Here is a 19,773-nt window from a genome sequence, read left to right as displayed (position 1 = left end):
TCCTAATTATGTGAAGAATGACATTGATAGTTTGATAAGAATCATTGAATCTATAAATTGCTATGGACAGCATGGCTGTTTTACAATATTGATTCTTCCAATCCATGAGCATGGAATTTTTAAAATTTATTTGTGTCATATCTGATTTCTTTCATTTAAAGCAGAAATTAAAAATCATTGAAAAATAAGGACAAAACTCAACCCAAATCCCAAAGATGCAGCCAAAGCAGTATTAAGAAGAAAGTTTATAGCCCCAAATGCCTTCATCAAGAAGTCAGAAATACCTCAAATGAACCCTCTAACTGTGAACCTAAAGGAACTAGAAAAAAAGAGAACAAACCAATCCCAAAGCTAGCAGAAGAAAAGAAATAACTAAAATTAGAGAAAAGTTTAATGAAACTAAGATGCAGAAATCCATACATAAGATCAATAACATCATGACCTCAGAAATAAAGCCCCACCTCAAAAAAACTGATAGGCCAGTAGGTATATTAATAAAGAAAAAGAAAGAGAAGATTCACATAAGCACAATCAGAAATTACAAAGGTAATAGTACTGATCTCACAGAAATACAAAAGATTCTCAGACTACTATGAACAACTCTATGTACTCAAGTTAGAAAATCTAGAGGAAGTGGAAAAAATTCTGGAAGCACACAATCTGCCAAGATTGAATCAGGAAGAGATTGAAGCCCCAAGTAGACCAATAACAAGCTCCAAAGTTGAATCAGAAATAAAGAAACTACCAATTAAAAAAAGTCCCAGACCAGATGAATTCACAGCTCAATTCTACTAGACATACAAAGAAGATTGGATACCAATTCTATTGAAACTATTCCAAAAAATTGATGATGAGGGGCTCCTCCCTAACTCATTCTATGGAAACAGCATCAGCCTGATGACTTAATGAAATCCAGCAGACATAATGAAAAAGGAAAAAGAAAACTTCAGGCCAATATCTCTGACGCACATAGGTGCAAAAATCCTCAACAAAGTTTTTGCAAACTGAGTCATACAGCACATCAAAAATTAATCCACCACAATCAAGTAGGCTTTATTCCTGGGATGCAAGAATGGTTCAACATACAGAAATCAATAAATGAGATTCACCACATAAAAAGTGGTAAAAACAAAAATCATATGATCATCTCAATAGATGCAGAAAAAGCTTTTGATAAAATCCAACATCCCTTCATGTTAAAAACTCTCAACAGACTAGGCATTGAAAAAAAGAAGTCATTTATGACAAACCCACAGCCAACATTATATTGAATAGGCAAAAGCTGGAACTACTCCTCTTGAGAACTGCAGCAAGACAAGGACACCCGCTGTCCCACTGTCACCACTCCTATTCAACATAGTAGTAGAAGTCCCAACCAGAGCAATCAGTCAAGAAAAAGAAATAAAAAGCATCCAAGTAGGAAAAGAAGTCAAACTATCCCTCTTCACTGATAGTGATTCTATACCTAGAAACATTTAAAGACTGCTAAAAAATCTCCTATAATTTTTTAAAGAAAGCTCACAAATGATTCTAATACTCAGTCATCATTGAGAATCACTGTCTCAGAGCAGTAGTTCTCAAAGTGTAGTCAAGAAACAGCAACATAGACATCACTTGGGAACCTGTTAGAGATGTAGATTTTTGGTCCCTGCCATAGGTCTATAAGATCATAATTTTGGAAGCAGAAAATATCAATCTGGTGATTCCTACACATCCTGTTTGAGAACCACTGGCTTTAGAGAAAAAAACAGTAAAAATAACGTAAAATGAAAGTGAAAGAAAATTATAAGGGTGTGGAAGATGTGGGACAGATTTATACTTTAAACCTGAATTGAGCAAATTATGTTAGGATGCCGTGTCACTAAAATGGGTCATGAAATTCTCAGTTCCAAAACAGATGTAATAAATGTTTTTTGAACAACAACAACAAGTGGCCATAGTCATCTGCGTGCCGAGATTAAGATATAATGAAAACAATTGTATATTTTATAATGTCAAAGATACATATTTAGGTGAAGGATTGGTTGGTTTAAAAAAGCACAGTGAAAATATCCAGGGGACAAGCAGAGAAGGGAGCTAATGAATCCTCAGCAGAATCTCAATATGTACCATTTCAACTGAATCAAATTGATGAGGAAATTTTTAGCAGTCTCTAAGTAAGATGCAATACATCATTTCCTTTAGTCCTAACATTCTTCCTATTAATGTTACTTTACAGATAAATAAATCAGGGCTTAAACAAGGTTAAGTAACTGGCAGAGCTACCATTCCAAATCAGTCCATTAGGATCTCATACCATCTTCTACCTTGGACTAGAACAGGAAGAATGCTGCTGCTCCCAAGTCTTCTCAGTTTATAATTTTTCTTTTTCTTATTGCTGCTGAACAAGTGAATCAGTTTATATTTTTAGGTTCTAGTTCCTGAAATGGATAAGGGTTCATTAAGAGCTGCTAAATGCCAGCATGTCCACCCAGTCGTATGCCAGGAGAATTTACCATTCCTATTTTGAAATGTAGGTTTTATTATTCAGGTTTGGTATGGTCAATAGATTAGGAGACAGTTGCCATTCGGAAGATAGGTACTCACTATTGCCCACAGGAGGGACATGCAACTTCATGTAGGGTCACATGAAGGAAACACCAGAGTAGGTCAGGATATGGAGAAAAGAGAGAGAAAGCCAGGATTTATAATCTTTATTGTTGTTTTTGTGGCAAAGAGTGGGAGAGGCAGGGTAAGAAAGCTGAGCAGGCTTAGAATTGGATAGTTTGAATAATTTGGCAAACTCTGGGCTACAGGGTTGATCCCTAGTTGTCCAGAACCTAGACCTGGGCAGGGAATAGTGTCACAGACTGCAGGAAACTGATAAAAAGAGGTGGATATGATATGGTCTTGTGACTGATTCGTTTACTTGTAAAAAAAATTCTTGCAAGCAAATTGTTTGCTATCTTTGGGAATTAGGTAACTCTTGAAGAGCATTTTTTTCCCTAGTCCAACAAGGCCCCAAGATGTCAAAGCATCATAAAATACAGAAAAAAAAAGTTAAAACATGATTAATACAATCCCCTACTCTGTTTGTGGAACACTATAATGTATTTCTACTGTGGAAAGTTAATAAATATATCGACAACTCTACATGTCCCAAACTGTATCTCTCTAGTTTTGAAAAATGTGAGCATGCAAGATTCAGCCTTGCGTCCCCAAGGCCTAATACTGTGATATACATAGTAACTGCTTGATAATTGTCTGATGAAATTTCTCAGGAAATTCCTTCTTCTGTTTCTAATTTTTAAAATTTTGTTTAACAATTACTTATTGAGCACCTAATATATACCATATTAACTGAGCATTTTATGGCTCCTTAAGTATGGCCATATATTATGTCAACTTCCCAGACATAATACACAAGCAAAACACAAGCAGAAAAACTAAATTATCAAATATTGTTGCACTCACATTGCTGATTTAAAAATTGAGATTTAGGACTGAGCACGGTGGCTCACACCTGTAATCCCAGCACTTTGGGAGACTGAGGTGGGTGGATCACAAGGTCAGGAGATCGAGATCATTCTGGCTAACATGGTGAAACCCCGTCTCTACTAAAAATACAAAAAAATTAGCCAGGCATGGTAGCACGCGCCTGTAGTCCCAGCTACTCGGGAGGCTGAGGCAGGAGAATCGCTTGAACCCAGGAGGTAGAGGTTGCAATAAGCCGAGACCGCACCACTGCATGCCAGCCTCGGTGACAGTGAGATTCTGCCTGCAAACAAACAAACAAACAAAATTTGAGGTTTAGATAAGGAAGAATTAATAATTATGTTTGGCTACTTTTTTGGAAGGGAATGAGGGTCTCATTGTATTGCTGAGGCTGACTTTGAACTCCTAGGCTCAAATGATCCTCCTATCTCAGCTTCCAAAGTAGCTGGGACTACAGGTGTACACCATCATGCCCAGCTACTTTTAACTTCTAACCTAACTTAATTTTTCCTGGCTTTTCTGCTACATGTTTATTTTACATAAGTTGGTGTTGGATTAGAAATTTATTGTCCTGTGATTAGAAATAGAATTCTGGGAGTAATGGTGCTGACTGTCTTGGAATTGCTGTCCGGACACAAAATCAAACCCGCCTGCCTAAGAACAAACCTAGGAAAAGAACTGATTCCCATATTCCACACCTATAGCAGCAGACAGGCGATCACTCCCATATGTAATTCAAGCAATGGAAAACATAGTGAGGAGTCCAATAATTCAATGGGGAGATAGAGAATTAATTAAAACATATCCTTTATTGTTCAGAATTTGAGTAATAATGGGCCAATGCACTGCGATCAATGCTCTTCCGTAATGTTTTGTACTTTTCTTTCTAGCGGAGTCATCTAATTAGAGAAGCCATTTAATTGTGTGTTTCACCTGAAGCTTTGGGTGTCAATAAATGCTCTGCTATCCAATGTAATAATGAGTGCCATAACATTATTATTTACTTCCTAGATTCCGGGTATACACAGACCAGTACATTTATGGCTACTCTAGATAGTGCTTTTGCATTAGTTTTACATTTGTTACTGATGGCAAGTCAATCTTTATTTAACACAAAAAATACGAAGAAAGACATACAAGGAGTATCATTAATGACCGTTTTGAAGAATTCATTTACAGAGAAGTTCAAAAGTCTTGTTTAATTACAAAGATCAAAGTAGGTCAATTTTGCAGGCCAAGTCATGCCAGCAAGCCTCCCTCTCAGACAAAACACAGTTTCAAAATTCAAAATTTGTATTTCAAGTGTACCTGATAAGATGGCTTTTTATTCTTTTTAAAAACTTGATATTTGGGGGTTGATCCAAAATGGCTTACTAGAAGCAGCTAGTGTGTAGCGATCTCATGATGAGGAAACATAATGGCGAGTAAATACTAGCTCTTCAAGGGGATCGTCTGAGACCGTGTCAGGATTTACCAAGAAAGCAAGGCACCCACGGAGAACAGAAAGGACTGAAGCTGGGCAGCCACCCACCCAGGACTAGTGTGCACCCAAAAGGTGAGTGAGGGAGAGTCCCCAGGGGATTCACACTTCCAACAGGGACCTTTGCAACCCTGGGCATGGCAGAATCCCCATAACTCCAGTCCCGGGCCTCTAGACCAACACAGAGAGCTGCTGGGAGTCTTTGCAGAGGTGCTGCTCAAGCCCACATGGAGCCCCACAGGTCCTGGATCACTGAGCAGCCCAGTTCAGTGCAATATTCCTGCTAGAGGCTGCAGCCATAGTGTCGTCAGAAGGCTGTGCTCCTCCTCCACAGGCGAAGTTCCCATCAGGGCTTCCAGCACAGCAACTGCACCCCAGCCTGAACTCTTCAGACAGGCACAGCTCTGCCCTTCTCTTGGAACCACTCAGGTTGTAAACCATGTGACTCCCCCCACCCACCCTCACTGCTCTAAGCCAGGCATGCCTCAGCTTGGGCTTCCAGTGCAGGAACCTTGCCCCCACCTGGACACCATGGTGGATCTTAGCTCTGCTTTCATCGGGGAAAACTCCCAGTGGTAACAGAATACGCTTGGCACCTTTGCATGCCTGCAGCTGTGAAGTTCAGCATTATTTGGCTGGGAGGGAAGTGCAAGTGTGCTGTGTGCCCAACAGCTGCCAGTCTCCGTTGCCCCAGCTGAGGGGTCCTGCCCTTTCCAGTGAAAGGCTCACAGCACGGCACTCTTGTCCCCACTGAACAGTTCACCTATGGCCCAGAGCTCTTATGAAAACCCAACTCTGACACACCTGTAATATTCCCTCAGGCTCTCGCCACTGAAGCATTCCACCTGCCCTGCCTAAGAGTTTGCCTGGTGACCTAGGGACCAGCCCACTCCATCACAGCCAGCACCTGAATTCTGGACTATCCTGACTCCGGTCCTGCCCCTTAAGAGTCACACATGCTGTCCAGTAGGCCCTGTAGGGACTTGGGAGCTGGGGAACTACCTACTCTGTTCCAACTTTTCTGGCGCCTGACCGCTTCCCCCAGGGCCTAAGCTCAGGCTGATCCAACCAGCTGACACCACCATGACCAACACCCACTCACGTGGGCCCCAAAGTGGCACCACCACAACAAATACGTACATGCACAAGCCCAAAGGTGGTGTCTCCTGTTTACAGGAAGCATCAGTACTGCCACGTCAGAGAGCAGGCGAGTCTTAAAGCTGTCTGTATCAGGTTGAATGACAAGGTTATGACCTGAAAGTGCTCCCATGGAGAGTTGCAAAGCAAGCGCTCCCCCATGGCTCTCAACCACATTGCAGTCTGGAGCTAGACTAGAGTGTGCATCTGAACTAGGAGTCATAAGTCCTGAAACAGAGGTGTGATAAGGAAACAAATCACATTTCTGCCTATTTAGGAGAAAGAGCCAGTACAGCCCCCTCACCTCCCAGCAGAGACCTCAACACACTTCACCAGGGGCTCCTCCCAGCCACCCCTATTACTACTGGTGCCTGCACTCATCACTGGGATATTTGTGGGCAAGCCAGGGCCTCCAGCTCTGCTCAGTGGTGTCCCACCAACCCTGCAGAAGACGATTGGACAGCCCACTGTAGAGGCCTTGCATGATTTCTGAAAATTATGTATGTAATTACTATTTTTACTCCTTTATTAGTAAGTTGTTTTCCGCCTGTAGCTTTTTTGAAATTTTCTGTGTATATGATTTAATTTGAATGTAATACAGGTAGGCTTAAAGGTTTTAGTCTTTAATTTGATTCATGTTTTCTGAGCTTCCTTGATCTTTTTGCTATTTAGATTTGATATACTTGTTATTAATTTTGGAAAAGTCATTCTGGTTTCAAATATATATATTTTTCATGTTTCTTCATCTCTTTCCTCTCTCTCAATCTTTCCACTATTCATATGTTACAATTTTTTAATTTTCCAACAGTTTTTAGACACTCCATTCTACTTTTTTCTAATTTTTTTCCTCGTTGTTGTTTGGTGTGAGAAATTTCTATTGAGTTCTTCAAGCTTAGTAATTCTTTTTGATGTTGCTGTTTTCTCCAGTCTGTTGCTGAGTCTATCAAATGCATTTTTATTTCTGTTATTTACTTTTTAAACATTTCTATTTTCTTTTCAATTATAGAGTTTTCACTTTTCTGCTAAATTACAATTTGTTTCTGCACATTTTCAAACATTTTTCATTACAGCCTTTATTGTATTAATTATAGTCATTTCAAATTTTTAGTATACTATTTCCAACATTGCTATCATTATATGAGTCTAGTTCTGAGGCTTGTCTTTCAAGCTGTGTTTTTTTCTCCCTTAGTGTGCCTTGTAACTTTGTGTTGCAAACCAGATGTGGTGTACTGTGTAAAGGGAGCTGAAGTAAATAGACCTTAAAAGTGAAGCCTTATGTTACATCTGACTAGAGATTAAGCTGTATTTAGTGTTTCCTATTGTCAGAGGTGTGAACAAAAAGTGACTGAGGCAGGTCTCAATCAATAGGGGTTTATTTAACCAAGATTGAGAGTGCGCATGGGAAAGAATTCAAGTTGCAGGAGCATTTTTGACCCACACTTTTCCTGAAAGGGGTATTGGCAACTTCTATTTTTAAAGAGGAAAAGGCATGCAGGAGCAGAAAAAAGGAGATGAAAGTTGGGCAGTGAGACAGATAGTTGCATTCTTTTGAGACTCTGGTTAGCCTCAGTAAGTTTACACTTTATATGTAAAAAGGGGAGTAGAGGAAAAAGTCAATTATGCATTATCTCATGCTCAGTAAATCTGCATTTTACATAAGATAAAGTAAACAAGTGAAAAGAGGAAATAGAGAAAATGAGATTATGATACCGGGTTATAAAATTACAGATATCTGTTTAGGAACAAAAGGAAACCACCATAGGTGACTCAGTTTCTAAGCTTTTAACTTTCCCTTTGGCATAGTGAGTTTGGGGTCCTGAGATTCTATTATCTTTCATATTTCCCCCTATTCTTCAAAATCCTTGGAAGAAAACATCATTAAAAAAGTGAGTCTCTGGTTATTGTTTCATTGATTCCCTTGTTGTTGATGATTTATTACTTGAAAGTTAGTTCCTACATATTTAGGAAGGCTCATTACTAAGAAGTTGTAAAGTCTTGTATCCAATAAAGAAAAATGGTGACAAAAAAAGAAAGAAAAAGAAGATGGGAAAAATCAAGGCCAAATTATATATAGCAACAAACAGAAAGTAATCCTGGAAACTGATTCAGGCTATACCACCACCTTCTCAATCCAACCAGTTATTTAGGCAATCATTATTTTAACTCTTTTAGTTGTACATTGACTCTGTTGTGTGTCTGGAGCAGTCTACACATTAGTTTCTTTTAGTCTTCAGCAGCAACCTTATAGATTTTTCTGGACTGTAGTTTTAATCAGGTGTTTAAAAGAATTTTTTGAGGAATCCATACATCAGTAGGCAGGCACAAAAGTGTTGGATATCTCTATCTATTTATCTATCTAGCCAGCGGGGTAGCTAGCTATAATTTTACAATATTTTTTTTTCTCTCTAGGTCCCCCATTTCTACAAAAGACAAATCATAGTGGGACAAATTTATTTGTAAAACAACTTTAAAAAGATTTATACTTGACCAATGATTTGCATCTCAAGGTACTAAAATTACCTGGGTTTCCTGAGCCTGTCAAAAAGTGACATTTTACTTAAAACAGGTCAGAAACTTGTAAAGGAATCACATAGAAAAGATACCAGGCTGGTCTTTTTAGGGTATTTTACTGTCTCTCTCTAAAGTCAACCTCCACCCCTCAAAGCAGTCTGGTCATATCTGAAAACATGCCATTCCAGACAAAACCTTGGTAAGGTAACCAGTGTCTCCAACTGTGTCCTGTTAACAAAAGAAAACAGATTTTTTTTTTTTTTTTTTTTTTTTTTTTTGAGACAGAGTCTCACTCTGTCGCCCAGGCTGGAGTGCAGTGTCATGATCTTGACTTACTGCAACCTCTGCCTCCCAGGTTCAAGCAATTTTCCTGCCTCAGTCTCTTGAGTAGCTGGGATTACAGGCGCATGCCATCATACCCGGCTAATTTTTGTATTTTTAGTAGAGATGGGGTTTCACCATGTTGGTCAGGCTGTTCTCAAACTCCTGACCTCATGATCCTCCCACCTCGGCTTCCCAAAGTGCTGGGATTACAGGCGTGAGCCACTGTGCCTGGCCAGGAAAACAGATTCTTATTGAACATATGCAAATAACTATATTGTTGTAAAATAAGAAAACTTGCAAATAGTTTCCCAATTCTGGAGAAATCAGGTACAAAGAAATATGCTTTAACTTTTGCTCACGAGAATAATATATATACTTTCTCAATTTGTGGTCAGCTATAAATAGCTCAACAGGAAAAGTTTTCTTAACTCTGGAAAGAAATACAAAAAGAATTGGCAATGTTTCAAACCAAAAAGTTGTTAAAAATCTTTCTGTTATTTACCAGTTTAGTCCCATGCAGTTAGCTCCTGTGCTACATGATATTGGGCCAGCAGGCCTCATGAACACATCAGCTCTCCATTGAGAGTCCTGGAAGTTTTCTCTTTAGTCCAGACACACAAACCCTTTCACATTATCAGAAACCTGCATTCAAGAGCATCAGAGTGCTTTTCATGAACTTTCCTAAGTAAGCTTTTGGACGGTAGCAGAGTAAAACAGCAATTGTGTGTGCATGACAAAAATATTAGAACAGCTGTTGTTAGAGACACAATTAACAAGGAAATTTTGTTATTGCTGTGGAATACAGCAATTACAATAATAATCATAATTATTACTGATAACATTAAGACATGAGAATTATAGAAATCTCATACAATCTGGAACTCATTAATAACACATTTATATAAACTGTAACTCAAAGAAAGGTAAACATCATTTCATATTTGATAAAGCCTCCTGTATGACTTTAATACACCACATAAGCCAAGTATGTCTCTCTTGAATTTTAGGGACCCTAACATCCAAAGCTAAAGGCCGAATTTAGAATATGATTTTGCAAAGTTTGTCAAATATCAAAGATTTAAAACACTTGATGTCGCAAAATAGGATCATAGGTCACTGTAAAGTAGCTCATGTAGCCATTTAGCCAAAGTGATAATTCAAAGATTTTCAAGAGCAAAAACCTTTACTCTTTAATAGAGAGGAGACTCCAATTTCCAAACCATCAGACATAATAAAAACAGCTTGATGTCAGTTGAATCTGTCTCTCTCTCTGCCCTCTTTCTCTGCCGTTTACTCAAAAGGTAAAAAGAAATATTTCACTATCTTTAATACTACATGAAAATCTTTTTCAAAAGAGAAAATTAAATTTTACCTCTGCATTAGTGTATTATTAACACTGAAGTTAATTTTAATAAAATCTTATAACAAATATATCTAATCTCAATCAGTGTGATCATAAGGTAGGATTTCCATAAGCCTTTTACAAGTTTTTATTTTTTTTAATTGAAGAAGAGATCAATTTTACAGGAAAACCTTGTTGTTCTGACACAGGGGCACAGACTCTGGCGCTGTGTAAGTGTGATTTTGATATTAATGTTCAGTTTACAGAAAAACTAAATAATCCCCTTTAAATTGTAGCCAACTTGATGACACACAGAACTCCTTTCACAAGATCAATTTTTTCATAAACCTTCTACAACTTGCTTAAAGCTTCAGTTTTGTTCTATCACTTTACTTTAGGACAAAATTTACTTTCTTTTCCAACTTTCTGCATCTGTTTAGTTTTAGCCATTCTGTCTTATTAGTTTAATTTACAATTCTTAAACTCTCTAAACCAGGCAAAATTGCTTTCTCTTTAAGAGAAACCACATTCCTATGCCTTTTTATAACACTTTTACAAAAAATCCCAAAATACATTGTACGTTTTGTGTGCACAATGCATATAGAATTTTCCCTATATCTAGTAGTTTTAATTACATGTATTAATGACAATGCTAACTCTTAGTGGCCTTAGTTTTAGTGAAAAACTTAGGAGGTAACCAATTTTAGTTATGTATTAGATGCAGAGACCAAGGCAAACAATGCTTGAAGCTAGGTCTTGTCATGGCCCTCAAAGGCTGAAATCTAAAGACATAAGTTTATAGACAAGTTAAGCAAGTAGAAACATAGACAGAAGCATATCTTACAGATTGTAAGATTTTTATTTGCTAGTCTTCAAATAGTTTGTCTCCCACACTTTAGACTATCAATCTCTTGATTACCCTCTGCATTGCCCTAAATAATTGTTAAGTAGGCAACTTAAAAATAGCACCAATAGACAATGGTAGTCACGTGTATTGCCCAGAGAATGGCAGACACTGGCTTGTGTGATTCCCACAGACCTGTATCCCCTTGTGCTCGACTTCCTGTGTGATAACCAGCTCTTGGAGGTGGCCAATATATTCGCCAAACCTACAGGAGCTACACAGCGGGATGCCAATGACTCTTCCCTCTTGGATGTCTATAGCTTCTGTCTCAAGTCTGCTAAGGCCCCAAAGCAAAAGTTCCAGGCAAATAAATGTACAAATGACTAAGAAAGCTAAGAAGAAGACTTCATCCAGTGACAATAGTGAGGACAGTAGCAAGGAGGAGGAAGAAGTTCAAGGGCCTCCAGGTAAGAAGGCTGTGAGCAAGTTTGTCTCAGCCTCCAGGGAAGGCTATCGCCAAAGCATCAGCGAGCAGCAGCAGTGAAGCATCCAGTGATGATGAGGACAATGACAAAAAGAAAAAGTCTGTCCAGAAGGGAGTTAAGCCCCAAGCCAAGACAGCCAAACCTCCTCTTAAGAAGGCTAAGAGCTCTGATGCTGATTCTGACTCAAGCTCTGAGGATGAGGCATCAAAAAACCAGAAACCAAAGACAACATCTGTAGCAGCTAAAGCTCGGGCTAAAGTTCCAGCCACACAAGGTACTCCAGCTCAAGCAGCACCTAAAGTAGTCAATGGCAAAGCAGCCAGCTGCAACAGCAGCAGCAGCAGCAGCAGTGATGACTCAAAGGAAGAGAGGGCAGCAGCCATCCCCAAGAAGACTGTATATTAAAAGCAAGCTGTGGTCAAGGTCCCAGTGATAGCAGCTGCCACCCCTACCCAAAAATTCCAGCAGTGAGGACTCCTTCGGTGAGGAGGAAGAATAGTAGAAAAAAAAAAAAGGAAAAAAACCCCCAAAAACCCAGGTCCCTAAAGTTTAGTGCCCCACTCCTGCTCCCCCATCAAAGAAGTCCGTGGGAACCCAGCCTCCCAAGAAAGCTGTGGAGAAGAAACAGCCTTCCGAAAGCAGTGAAGACAGCAGCGACAAGTCTGATTCAAGTTCGGAGGAAGAGGATGAACTCTTGCTAAGTCAGTCATCTCTAAAGCAAATACTAAACAACCTCCAGCAAAGAAAGCAGCAGAGAGCTCTTCAGAGCTCGTACTCCAACAGCTCCGAGGATGATGAAGCTCCTTCCAAGCTAGCCAATACCAACAAGAATTCCTCAAATAAGCCAGCTGCCACTACCAAGTCGCCTGCAGCGGAGCCAGCTGCAACTCTCAAGCAACCTGGAAGCAGTGGCCAGAAGCCTCTGATGAGAAAGGCTGACAGCAGCTCCAGTGAGAAAGAGAACAGCTCCAGTGAGAAAGAGAGCAGCTCCAGTGAGAAAGAGAACAGCTCCAGTGAGAAAGAGAACAGCTCCAGTGAGAAAGAGAACAGCTCCAGTGAGAAAGAGAACAGCTCCAGTGAGAAAGAGAGCAGCTCCAGTGAGAAAGAGAGCAGCTCCAGTGAGAAAGAGAACAGCTCCAGTGAGAAAGAGAGCAGCTCCAGTGAGAAAGAGAACAGCTCCAGTGAGAAAGAGAACAGCTCCAGTGAGAAAGAGAACAGCTCCAGTGAGAAAGAGAACAGCTCCAGTGAGAAAGAGAACAGCTCCAGTGAGAAAGAGAACAGCTCCAGTGAGAAAGAGAGCAGCTCCAGTGAGAAAGAGAACAGCTCCAGTGAGGAGGAGAAGACAAAGATGACTGTGGCCCCCCTTAAGCCCAAGGTAACTGACAAAGCAGCTCCATATCTGCCTGCCAAGCAGGCTCCTGAGGGTGGTAAGGACAGCAGCTCTCATTCAGACAGCTCCAGCAGCGAGGAGGAGGAGGAAGAGAAGCTATCTAAATCCCCAGTTAAGAAGAAGTTGCAGAAGGCAGCAGGAGGGACAGCCCCTTCTAAGCCAGCCTCCACAAAGAAAGGAAAGGCTGAGAGCAGCAGCAGTTCTTCCTCTGATGACTCCAGTGAGGAAGAGGAAGAGAAGCCCAAGGGCAAGGACTCTGCAAGACCAAAAGTCCCCAAGGCCAATGGCACCTCTGCACTGACTGCCCAGAATGGAAAAGCAGCTAAGAACAGTGAAGAGGAGGAAGAGGAGGAAGAAGAAAAAAAGGCAGCAGTGGTAGTTTCAAAGCTGGGTTCAGGAAAGAAGTGGAAGCAGATGAGGCTGCCAAAGAGGCAGAGACTCCTCCAGCCAAGAAGATAAAGCTTCAGACCCCTAACACATTTCCAAAAAGGAAGAAAGAAGAAAAAAAGGGTGTGACCCACATTCGTAAGGGTCAGGGAGGAGGAAATTGAGGTGGCAGAGAACTCCACTGATGCCAACTGAGGTGCAACCAGAGACTGGGGGAACGAGCCAATCAGGTTTTGAGGTTCACCAAAGGCAAATCCTTCTGGCATGAGAAAACCAAGAAGAAGCAGGGCATCTACTGGGTTTAATTTTGACAGTGAGTGACTTGGGACATCTTCACCCCTGCTTCAGTGAAGATCTGAGACCACTCACTTTCTCCAGGGGACCAGGGAGCCCTCGGCTCTATAGGCAAGGGTCTTGATGAGGACAGAAGTTCAGAGTAGGTCCTAAGACTTTGAAATGTAACATCCTCTGTCGTCCTTTTCTGTATTCCTAGCTTTATGCAGACTTGTTTTTGAGTGTTGAGTGTCAGGGACAAAATGAGGGGAATGTTATTTTTAAAGGAAATGTATTTTCGTTGTCTCCTTCTTCCTGTTCTGTGGAAGTCTGCATACTGAGAAATTTGAATATTTTATATCAAATCATTTCCTTTTGATTTTTGTTGTGATTTTCAAAGGTGGAGTCCCACAGATAAAATCTTAGCTATTGCCCAAGACATAGTTAAGAGTCACATGTATGACCTTTTATAATTGGAAGAAAATTGTGCCTTTGTGAGTGCACAAGTCCACGTTTCATCTTTCCTTCCCTCAAAACCCTGGTGGGGGGCATTAAAGAAGGTTAATGTATATGTAATGTATGTTATACATGCACTATGTATTTTATCCTCCTTCATTGGGTCTGAGACTGAAGTTTTTAGTGAGCATGGACCTAACCTACTTTTTGGGATAAAATTCACTGTTTTGTTCCAGGCAAAATTCTGGTGTAGTGTGAATGCCATGGGTCAGTCTGAATATATTTTCTTCTGTAATTTTATCATTATTACATAATGTTTGCAATACGTGCTTTGTTTTTTAATGTGAAAGCAAGCTTTCCTACTGTTGAAACACAGATTTTGATGACCTGACCCTTACTAGTATTGAATACTAAGTTGAGGACTGCATCTTCTCATTTTCACATTATACAGAGCAAAATAACACAAAAATCAAGAAGGCTTTATTCCTGGGATGCAGGGCTTGTTCTACATATGCAAATCAATAAATGTGATTCACTCCATAAACAGAATTAAAAACAAAAAATTATTATCTTATTAGATACAGCAAAGGCTTTCAATTAAATCCAGTAACCTTTCATGATAAAAATGTTCAACAAACTAGGCATAGAAGTAACGTACCTCAAATTAGTAACAGCCATATATGACAAACCCAAAATCCACATCATACTGAATGGGCAAAAGCTGGAAGCATTTTACTTGAGGACTAGAACAAGGCAAGGATACAAACTCTCACCATTCCTATTCAACATAGTTGTGGAAGCCCTAGCCAGAGCAATCAGGCAAGAGAAAGAAATATTAGGTTGTTGCAAAAGTAATAGTGGATTTCACCATTACTTTTAATGGCAAAAACCGCGATTACTTTTGCACCAACCTAATAAAAGGCATTCAAATAGGAAGACAGGAAGTCAAATTATCTCTCTTCACTGATAATATAATTCTATTTCTAGAGACCCTAAAGACACCACCCAAAGGTGCCTAGACTTGATAAATAACTTCAGTAGTTTCAGGATATAAAATCAATGTACAAAAATCAGTAACATTTCTATTAACAAATAACATTCACGCTGAAAGTCAAATCTATAATGCAATTCTATTTATGACAGCCAAAAAATATAGAATACCTAGAAACACATATGACCAAGAAGGTGAAAGATCTCTACAGGGGAAGCTTCAAAACGCTGCTGAAGATACTCAAGGATGACACAAGCAAATAGAAAATCATTTTATGTTCATGGACTGGAACAATCAATATCATTGCAATTGCCTAAGGCAATCTACAGATTCGGTGCTATTCCTATCAAGATACCAATGTCATTTTTCATAGAGCTGGAAAAAAAACGATTCTTAAATGTATATGGAACAACAACAACAAAAAAGCCTGAACAGATGATTGCAAAGAAATAGACCAAAGCCAGAAACATCACAATGCTCCACTTCAAACTATGCTATAAGACTACAGTAACAGAACAGCATAGTATTGGTACAAAAATAGACATATAGGCCAATGGAAAAAAATAGAGAACCAAGAAATAAAGGCACACACCTACAACTACAACTATCTGATCTTAGACAAAGTTGACAATAACAAGCAATGCAGAAAGCATTCCCTATTCAATAAATGCTACTGAGATAGCTGGCTAGCCATATGTAGAATAATGAAACTGCACCCCTGCTTTACACAATATACAAAAATTATTTCAAAATGCATTAAAGATTTAAAGGTAAGATCACACACTATAAGAGTCCTAGAAGAAAACCTAGAAAATATCATTCTGGACATAACCTTGGTGAAGAATTTATGACTAAATCTCCAAAAGCAATTGCAACAGAGACAAAAATTGACAAGTGGTACCTAATTAAAGAGCCTCTGCATAGCAAAAGAACTATCAACAGAGTAAATAGACAATCTACAGAAAGGGAAAAATATTCACAAACTATGCATCTGATAAAGGTCTAATATCTAGAATCTATAAGGAATTTAAAGAATTCAACAAGATAAAAACAAATATCTCCATTAAAACATGGGTCAAAGGACACGAATAGACATTTTTCAAAAGAAGACATACATGCAGCCAACAAATACAGGAAAAAGTGCTCAACACCACTAATCACCAGAGAAATGGAAATCAAAATCACAATGAGAAACCATCTCACACCAGTCAGAATTGTGATCATTAAAAAGTCAAAAAATAATAGATGCTGGTGAGGCTGCAGAAAAAAGGGATTAATTATATGCTGTTGGTGAAAATGCAAATTCGTCCGTCCACTGTGTTAAGCAGATTGGATATTTATCCGAGAACTTCAAACAGAGCTACCATTCAACCCAACAGTCCCATTACTGGGTACATACCCAATAGAAAAAAAATTATCCTATCAAAAGACACATGCGTTTATATGTTCATCGCAGCAATATTCACAATAGCAAAGACAACAAATCAACCTAGATGTTCATAGACTCTGGACTGGATAAAGCAAGTATGCTGCATACACACCATGGAATACTATGCAGCTATAAAAATGAACAAAATCATGTTATTTGCAGCAACATGGATGCAGCTAGAGGCAATTATCCTAAGCAAATTTATGCAGGAATAGAAACTCAAACACTGCATGTTCTCACTTATAAGTAGGAGCTAAATAAAAATTGAGTACACACGTGGAGATAAAAATGAGAACAATAGACACCGGGAAATACAAGAAGAGGGAGAGTGGGAGAGGGGAAGTATTGAAAAACTACCTATTGGATACTATGCTCACTACCTGAGTGACAAAATTATTCATACACTGAAATTCAATGATATAAAATTTACCCATGTAACAAACCTGCACATGTACTGCCAGAAACTAAAATGCAAGGTGAAAAATAAATAAATAAATAAATAAATAAATAAATAAATAAAAGCTTAATTTTTAAAGCAAAGTTTGTTTCTTTATGTTTCAAAGACTCTTGGCTGAAGAGGATGGTATGATATCATTGTTTTCCTAAATCAATACTTCATCATACTCATAACATATCTGAGTAGTAAGTACACATTTGAATAGTACCTCTTTCTCTAGATTGTCTTTATTCTACTTAGTTTAAGTTATCTCATTTCTATATTTTATTTATTTACTTTTCATTATTAATATTATTTTTTATTCAGAAGTCATAATTGTATAAATTTATAAGGCACTATGTAATGCTCTGATATATGTACACCATGTGGAATGATTAAATCAAGCTAATTAACTTATTTACCACCTCACTTACTTATCATTTTTTCTATGGTAAGACATTTGAAATTCTTGGTAATTTTGAAATATACCTTATTATTGACTATAGTTATCTTGTTGTGTAATAGATCTCAAAACTTATCACTATTGTCTATCTGAAACTTTGTACCCTTTAACCAGCAACTCACCATGTCTTCTTTCCCACCCTATTCCCAGTCTCTCATAACCATCATTCCACTCTCTACTTCCTAGTTCAGTTCTTTTAGATTCCAAATGTAAGTGAGATCACGTGGTATTTATTTTTTTGTGCTTGGCTTAATTCACTTAGCACAATCCCTTCTAGATTCATCCATTTTGTAGCAAATGACAGAATTTTCCCTTCTTTTGAGGTTGAATAGTATTCTGTTGTGTATATATCATATTTTCTTTATCTATTCATCTGTGGGTGAACCCATAGGTTGATTCCATTTATTGTCTATTGTGAATAATGCTACAATTAACAAGGGATTGTAACTATCCTTTTGACACATTAATTTCTGTTTCTTTGAATCTATACCCAGAAGTGGAATTACTGGATCGTAGGATAGATTTATTTATTTATTTTTTTGATGAATCTGCATATTGTTTTCTCACCAACGATAAAAGCTATTCTAATAGGTGTGAAGTGATACCTCATTGTGGTTTCAATTTAAATTTTTCTATGGATTAATGATGCTGAGCATTTTATATATACAGTCATGCATTGCTTAATGATGAAAATATGTTCTGAGAAATGTGTCAGGTGATTTTGAGAACATCATATAGTGTACTTACACAAACCTAGATGGGATAGTCTACTAAAAATCTCAGCTATATGGTATAGCTTATTGTCCCTAGCCTACAAACTTATACAATATGGCACTGTACTAAACACGGTAGATAAATGTAACACAATGATAAATATTTGTGTATTTAAATATTCATTCTTCTGCATGTAGATATCCAGTTGTTCAAACACCTGTCACAAAAGAGGGATTTTTCCCACATCATGTGTTCTCCGCACCTTTGTAAAAAATCAATTGGCCATTAATGCATGGGTTTATATCTGGGCTTTCTATTCTAATCCATTGGTCAATGGGTCTATTTTTATGGCAGTATCATGTATCATGCTGTTTTAATTACAATTATTTTATAATTTTTTTTGAAATCAGGGGGTTTGGTGCCTCCAGCTTTCTTGTTTCTGTCCAAGATTGTTGGCTATTCAAGGTCTTCCATAATTCCATACAAATTTAAAGATGATTTAATCTACCTCTGTGAAAAAAACGACATTTGAATTATGATAGGGATTATGGTGAATCTGTAGATTGCTTTGGGTAGCATGGCCATTTTCACAGTATTATTTCTTCAAATCCATGAATGTAGGATATCTTTCTATATGGGGTATCTTTCTATTTATTTGTGTTTTCTTCCATTTTTTTTAAATCTATGCCTTTTATTTTTCAGTATAAAGGTTTTCTATCTCCTTTAATACATTTATACCTAAGTTTTTGCCCTTGTCAATAAAATTATATCTTAATTTTCTTTTTAGATAGTTTATTATTAGTACTAAAAAAATGATTGATTTATGTATGTTGGTTTTGTGATCTGCGAGTTTACTGAATTCGTTTGTCACTCTAAAAGCTTTTGGCAGAGTTTTTAGGGTTTTCTAAATGTAAGATCATGTCATCAGCACATAAAGACAAATTCACTTCTTCCTTTTATGTTTGTATACTTTTTCTTTCTTCCTCTTGCCTAAGTACTCTGGCTACGATTCCCAAAACTATGTTGAACAAAAGGTGTGAGAGTAGAGTAATGTTAGCTATCGGCTTATTAGTATGGCCTTTATTGTGTATTTCCTCTCTCTGTAATATATTGAGAGTTTTCCTTGTAAAAGGATGGTGAATTTTGTTAAATGCTTTTGCCACATCTGTTGAGATAATCATATGGTTTTTGTCCTTCATTCTGTTAATGTGATCTATCATGTTTTTATATTTACAACATTCAACTTACATTGAATTATTCTTGCATTCCAAAGATAAATCTCCCTTGATCATTGTGAATACTTTTTTTTCGCTATGCTGTTGAAATTGGTTTGCTAATGCTTTGTTGAGGATTTTTGCATTTCTGTTCATCAAAGATATTTGCCTGTAATTTTCTTTTGCAGTGTCCTAGTATATATTTTTAATTAAGCTTCTATTTGATGAACATGTAAAATTATTAGAAAAAGTAACCACGCTTCTATGATCTTTTTCACTTTTTTCCTCAGTATTATACTCTTTTTTAAAATTTCAAATTCAGGCTTCTTATAAATAATATTGCTTTATGTTTCCTGAGATACTCCTATACTTTCAATATGTCCTTAGTTCAATTTTGCGGTACACCTTAAATAAATGTTAGAA

At 37.9% G+C, this 19,773-nt stretch overlaps 1 pseudogene; it reads left to right on the top strand.

Moving 5' to 3' along the window:
* Nucleotides 1–11,273: 11,273 nt before the first annotated feature.
* LOC102132157 (nucleolar and coiled-body phosphoprotein 1-like) lies at nt 11,274–14,275 on the top strand (annotated as a pseudogene).
* The last annotated feature ends 5,498 nt before the right edge of the window (nt 14,276–19,773 follow it).

Source organism: Macaca fascicularis, chromosome X, assembly GCF_037993035.2.
Source record: "Macaca fascicularis isolate 582-1 chromosome X, T2T-MFA8v1.1".
NCBI classification, from domain to species: Eukaryota; Metazoa; Chordata; class Mammalia; order Primates; family Cercopithecidae; genus Macaca; species Macaca fascicularis.
This window is presented reverse-complemented; position numbering and strand designations above follow the sequence as displayed.